The following is a 7,296-nucleotide window of genomic DNA, read 5'->3' on the forward strand; positions in this document are numbered from 1 at the left end:
ATGAGAATCTGAATCTTCTGGACATCCTTGGAGAAAGTTATGGGCCTGAATTAGTGATAGCTTTATCTATTGTTTATATTAAATCGGAATCCTTTTAATCTGAAAAGACCTTGCACAGGAATATTCCTTGCCGTACATAACCTGCTGCAGGCCGGCTGGAGGCTTCTCCCTTCTTGAAATATCGTCACTGCTCCAGTTGCTCCCCTCCTTTAAGCTCTCTGCTTCCAAAAGTAGCGGACGGGTTTGCAGGGGAAGAGGTCAGTACTTGCTCCACTGTAGTTATTACCCTGAAGTATACTTATACAGCAAAGCCTCATTACCCACAGTGAAATAAGTAATCCTACCAAGTGTCAGCCATGATCTTCGCCTCAATTTTAGAATGTGAAGTCCATAAAGTAAATGTTTTTAAGAAGCATCAGTAAATCAGAAGATCAGTACTGCTATCGGGAAAATACAAATACTGTGGGCAAATAGAAATGCTCTCCTGAAATTTATTTGCCTGTCACCTTCTGTTCAGAGGTTTATGACCTTTAAATAGTTAGTATCTCGCATCATCCCCTCCATCAGAATGAACATTACAGCTCCAGGAGCTGGATAAGTTTCCGCATTTTTCCTTTGTGGCCTTTCTAAACGTTGGAGGTAATGCCAGGTTTCAAGACAAGAGCTTGGGCTCCAATTCTGCAACATGGAATGGCAGGAGAAGTGCAGATAGCACAAATCGGTCCCACCATACACTTTTGAAATGTCACAGGTACTGTGATGGCCCCCACAATTCTATCCAAATATATCTCAGTGCACCTCTTCCAGGAGTCTGTAGCCTAAAACGAGAATGGACATCAAAGGCTAGTCAAGAAGGATAAAGCTACCCGAAAGCTGGACTATTGCTGTGAACGTTAAGTGTAGCCCCAGCACAGACTTAACCTGTGTCAGCACTGTGGCCACTTTGACTATGCTGTGCCTTCGCGCACCACAGGGTTTTATTTGGATGCTATAATACAGAGCCAAGGGTAAATTTAGAGCATATTGGAGGAAACCTGGACTCCACTGTGGCCAGTGGCAATGTTGCCGCTGACTTGGGCTTTACGGATGCCACCTTTTCAGACCCTGACCCATCCTTCTTTCTGTCGCTGAGTGCTTTACCCATGCAGCAGCTGTAGTCGTACTGTTTTCAGGGATGGTCTTCTGGCCCTTTGTGCTGTTTTTCGGGTGGATAATCGGCTTTTTGCGTTTCAAAAGCTCTTTTTTTTAAAAAAAAATAAATGTGCATCTGTGGTTTTTGAGCCATAGTCTGTCTCACATTGAAAGATAAGACAAGGATGGATCTCGGTGCTCCCTCCCCCAGATGCCTTGCCGATGGATGGTATATTCCCTTCCACTGCAGATAATTGACTATATATTTCCCACAATGTTTGTATTGTATTTTACAGAGAAAAGCAATAAAAATAGAGGCCGTATCACAATCAAAGCAGTGTTTCCATTCCTCGGGCAATATTTTTCACTAACCCAAAGGAAAACACCTCCCCACCCTTTCCTGGTTACTATGCTCAGTATATGGTTCTCAGTAAGAAGAAAACCAGATGCCATATTTAAATGTAAGATGGCAGAAACCAGAAAACCAGAAAAATGGGTCTCAATTTAGGGAAATGTTCCCGGATAGTCTTGCTATTCTTTGAAGTGCAATATGGGCACTAATGTTTCCAGAGACGTCCGCAAAGACCCTTTGATATATCACCAAGGAGATCGCTGTTTGCGTATGATAAATGCCTGGTTGACACAGCGTGCACGACAGATTACCTGCCCCATACTCAGGCAGGGCGGTGTCAGTGCCACACAAAGGCGTGTGAGCAAATGCCATTTATGTGGTTCTAGTAATCCTACACAGAAATGTAGCTTCACAAGTGTGAAACAGACCCCAAAGCTATGTTAAGAGACTAGTTCTCAGGGAGAACCAGTTACGTGCCAAGCCCATGCAATCCAGTCATCCTCATGGTGGTAATTAAATAGCATCTTACAATGAATATAAAAGCAATTAATCTAAGCAGGCATTTATTTCACTTTGCTATAACTGAAAAGGATATATTAATTTCCCGAACATTGTGGGAGGGGAAAGGGACCAAATGTCTGGGGGCTGCAGTAATGAGTGTTTCAGCCCCATAGGATTTTTTTTTTATTTTGTGGAAAGAGGGGAGCCTTGGAAAATAAAATTTAAATCAAGAGAAGGCAAATGAAGGCTGGTCTATGAGCAAGGAATCTTTAGACATCAAAATATACCATTGCAAATGTCTAAAATTTGTCTGTCTGGTGTCACATCTTCGCATTCAGCAGAGGACAGAACTGTTACATGAAGGAGTGAAGTGATCCGTGGTACCTTTAACTTATGAAGTGTTGGGTAGAATGAAGGCCTTTGTTTGGTAAGTTAAAGGCTGAACTACTTAAAATAATCTAAGGTTGAATGTCTGCCATTTTAAGTCTTTAACATTCTGTTCTTTTTTTTTTCTTTTTTCTTTTTTTTTTTTTGAAAGATACTATTAGCAAAGATGAGATGATGCTTAAAAATTGCCAGCCAGATGTGTCTCCAAACATTCCCAGAGATGAAGGATATTCAAACATAGGTTGTATTCAACCCGTTATATAGATAAGTTTGTTTTATTGCTGGCTGCAGCTGTGAAGTTTGGATTCAGATCTGTAACTCCCCTAAACTTTGAAGACTGTAGTCAAATCTGTGGTTTTGGATTTGAATCTCCAGTTGCTTGTTGCATCAGACTGTCATTCACATCTGTTACACTGACAGCTCAGTGCAAAACTCTGATACCAGTTTCAGACCCTGCGAAGTTGAACCTCAGAAAGGCCACTTCTCAAGCACACTGTTACATACGAGCAGCGACAGCAGCATATTGCAGGTCTGCAGGTTAACAACTCTCTACATGCCATCTAATGGCCATCGGTGACCCACCACAGAGCACTGGCTGGTGGGTCACAGGTTGTTGGCTCCCGCCCTGCAAAGTATGCTTTACATACTTCCTTCATATTATGTTTCTGCGTAAGCGAGTGCTGTAGCTTCCCACAGGGATATTACATGATCCTGTGTGGAAGGAGAGAGGGTTGGCGTAATTGCAAGTGGGATGAAAGCTGGTCCTTGAGGCACTCTCTGAGGGCTTATCTATACAGAGTGGTTGCTGAGAAATAAACTACACCTCAATTTACAACACCTCAGCTCCACAGGTGGGCACTCTTATCCTGCAGTAAGCAAGGGGAAGGTACTCCAAGTGGAAAATAAGAGAGAAAATAATCCACACAAGCGATGTTCCCGGGAGGATAAAGAGCTGTGAGGCTGAGGTCCGGCAGTTTCCCTCTCTTGTTTGCTCTACAGGCAGACCTTAAGACTTCAGCCACACAGTAAAAAATAACAACCCACAAATGTCTATCTGGGAGGGTGTTACTGGTTGTCACCATGGCATAGACAGCCTCACCAACTGCAGTGACAGAGCCACCCATGGTAAATGCTGGACAACTCTTCTGACCTGTTAATAGTTGGCAGACTATTTGATGACAGTTGCAAGAATCTGATGCACAGCAGTATCCTTTACAGCAGTTTAATCTTTGTCATCAAATCCCCCAGCAGCCATGATTAATAGCAGCACTTGAGCTTGTTTTGAAAGTTGTATATTTGGCAGCTATGAACTTTGATCTATGGTTTCGCTTTAAAGAATCATTATGACACAAACTTTTCCTGTAATCCTTCCATCTAATTAAACCACACACAAATACTATGTGGGGAAATATGATGCTATTGATATAAGCTGTGTGTTTATTACAATATTTTAGTCACTTTATTAAAGTGGATAGTTGTTCCCAGCAAGATAGTAGATAAGCTCCCCAAAAACAATAACATCACCCAGAAAGAATATATAAGAGAATTTCCCAAGGCCAAATTCGATTAGAAACTTTCTTTGTTGATTAATACTGTGCCCTTGAACCCGTTAAGGGCTCAGATGTTTTAACCTGAGCTAAAATTACGAGCATTTAATAAATCCAGCCTACTAATGTGTACTTTTCCACAAAAAGTTTGCCTTTGTTCCAGATAATCAAAGGACTTCAATGTCTAACATGATAGTATCTGTCTTCCTGTAGTAGGTTGTTCAGTATTTGAGCACAATTTAATGGGGAAATTTTCGAAGATGCAGGAAAATTTATTTTATATAAATATTTCAAACAATGAAACATCCATCTTTTTGTAGCTGAATCAACCGTAAACCCAAAATTTCTTTCTGGCCTCTATCCTGCTGTACGCTGTGTAGTGAAATTCCCGTCATAGAATCATAGAATAGTCTAGGTTGGAAGTGACCTTTAAGATCTTTGAGTCCAACCATCAACCTAACACTGCCAAAACCACTACTAAACCATGTCCCTAAGCACCATGTCTACCCGTCTTTTAAATAACTCCAGGAATGGTGACCCCACCACTTCCCTGGGCAGCCTGTTCCAATGTTTGATAACCCTTTCAGTGAAGAATTTTTTCCTAGTATCTAATCTAAACGTCTCCTGGCACAACTTGAGACCATTTCCTCTTGTCCTGTCACTTGTTACTTGGGAGAAGAGACCGACCCCCACCTCTCTACAATCTCCTTTCAGGTAGTTGTAGAGCGAGAAGGTCTCCCCTCAGCCCCCTTTTCTCCAGGCTAAACAATCCCAGTTCCCTCAGCCTCTCCTCGTAAAACTTCTTCTCCAGACCCCTCACCAGCCTTGTTGCCCTTCTCTGGACACGCTCCAGAATGTCAATGTCCTTGTAGTGAGGGGCCCAAAACTGAACACAGTATTTGAAGTGTGGCCTCACCAGTATCAAGTACAGAGGGGATGACCACTTCTCTAGTCCTGCTCACCACACTATTCCTGATATAGGCCAGGATGCTGTTGGCCTTCTTGGCCAAGTAGACAAAGCTCATGTTTTCAAGCCTAGAGTACAAACTGTGGATCAGAGTCTGAGCAGTGTTTTTTCTTAAGCTGAGGTGTAGGGTTGCATAGTCTAGACTGAGTTGGCTTGCTTGTGTATTGCAACTTCATGACCCCGGCATTCATGCAGAAGAGGGTTCCTTCCTCTAGAGCAGACTACCCAGGTTGTGAGCAGCAGTTTTACAGAGCTACCTGGATTCTCTGGAGTTTCTCCTGATTGGCGTAAAGTGTGATCTGAGTGCCCCAAAATGGAGAGATAACACAGGTGTAAATCACCATCTTGAGATTCCTGCTGCTGACAGGTCCACCAGTGTTTATATTTGCCATCTTTTCCATATTTTCTGGGTAGACTTTCAGCCAGCTGGCTTTTGCCTAAAACATGACTGCTGTCAGTACTGGTTAAGCCCAGTGACCATGGTTTCTGAGTCAGTTGGAAAGCAGACAAAGCACCAAGTATAATAATTTTCCCAAATTGTCTCACAAATTTCCAGAGACTTCATATAAATGTAGAACAGCTGAAGCAACATGAGTGATCCCTTAGGGAATTCACAGCTGAGCGCCCTCAAGCAGAGGGAATAGCTGCCCATCACCACTCTCTGGACTTGATCAGGAAGGAGTGAAACACAACTGCTGTAATGCAATTCTGTCTCCTCGTGCCAGGTTCTCCAGTCTTGGTATTAATCCCCTGTGACGAGCTGTGTCCAAGGCTACCACAAGACTGAGCAGAATTAGCAGGGACATTTGTCATGTGTCCGATGTCATGAGGGAGGCTGGATCAGTGGCCAGAAATGGCCTTGACCTAACCTGCTCCTGAATAGCTGGACGCAAGTTACTTGAGCTGTCATCCTCTCTTTAGTGGGTCTTCTCTGAAAAGCAAAACTTGCTCAGGTATCCTGGAATCCCTGCTACATCTGCACAACCAGGGCTTTGAGTGACAGTCACTGGCTGGACAGAGTGGAGGTGTCACATTATTCTCAACCAGCCACAAAGTTTTGTGGATGGATATAGGGTCAAAATGTATTTCATATACAACTGGAATAAAGTTTTGTATAAAGAGCTTATAAAACCTCATACGGACTTTTTACGAGATCAAGGGCCGCCTCTTGTTCTTATTGAACTCAATGGGAATTTTGCTACTGACTTCAAAGGAAGTTGAAAGGAGCCATGAGGGCTTGATTTCCACTACTACATGTGTGCTTCTGCACACCAAATTTGCATCTGGAAGGACTGTGTTTTAGTTTTTTGTTGCTGTAGTTGTTGGGTTTTTTGCTACTTGAGAGTTTGTATAAGCACAAGGTCTGCTACAGGCAGTTTGTCTACATGCATGAGCAAATGGATTATTTCTGTTGTGCAAAACTACCCGTACACTACATATTGCATACATGCCTTCAGTAAAAAGGATGCACTCAAGTACCTTATCCGAGTGGCATCATTCTCCTGGGAGATCAAAATCTCTCCTAAGCATGTAATGAGAGGAGAAGCAGGTTCTGCACTTATCAGTCTGCTGCATAAAACTGAATCAAACATAAATTAATCCTTTCCAGGTCTTTTCCAAGGTTGCGAAATGGAGACCTTCAGGTTATATTTTGTAAGCAGGAGTAGAGCAGCTGTAAGACCAGATTCAAGAATCCAAAGTGTTGTCAAAATGGTTTGGAACTTGCTTTAACTTAAAACCATTTCATTCTTTCCCATTCCTTCTCTGCAGCAATTTGCAGCAGATGAGATTTATCAACACACCCAAACACACTACGTCAGGCAAGAGGGCTTCTTACACAGGAGTATGAGTTAAAACTTTGGTGGTTCAGAAACAGGTGTGAAGTTGTTAGAATGGGGGCACAATTTAAAAAGTAGTGATTTAGTGTCGATAGGGGAGTGACCTCCCAAATACCTGGCAGTTCTGTACAAAACTTGTGTGCGCTAGAGGCTCCTGGGGGCCTGAGCAAAATCAGATAACTCATTTCTATGTCAGTAATAACACACGCTGTTTGCTTTACAGTTGATTGAGACCTTGCTGCTGATAACTTTCTTTTAGGGATGATTCCATAAGCTGTAGATCTTCATGTTAAGAAACACTCCTGCATTGAGCGCTTCAATAATTACTATCCCATTCTTGATAGTTACATATTCTCTATGAGACTAAATAATTCCACTATTTCATAGACTTTTATATACTTCAGATATTAGAAAGCATTATCATAGCCTCCCTCACTGATGCTGTAGCCGAGCCATATGTATTTAATTCCTTCAATCTTCCCTTGTGAGAAGATGCCAGGGAGACCAGAAGAAAAGTTGAGACAGCATCTGCATCTCCCAGTAAGGACCTAACATAAAGCAGAGTGGTTGGGC

The sequence above is a fragment of the Vanellus vanellus genome (genome assembly GCF_965231255.1).
Source record: "Vanellus vanellus genome assembly, chromosome: 3".
NCBI classification, from domain to species: domain Eukaryota; kingdom Metazoa; phylum Chordata; class Aves; order Charadriiformes; family Charadriidae; genus Vanellus; species Vanellus vanellus.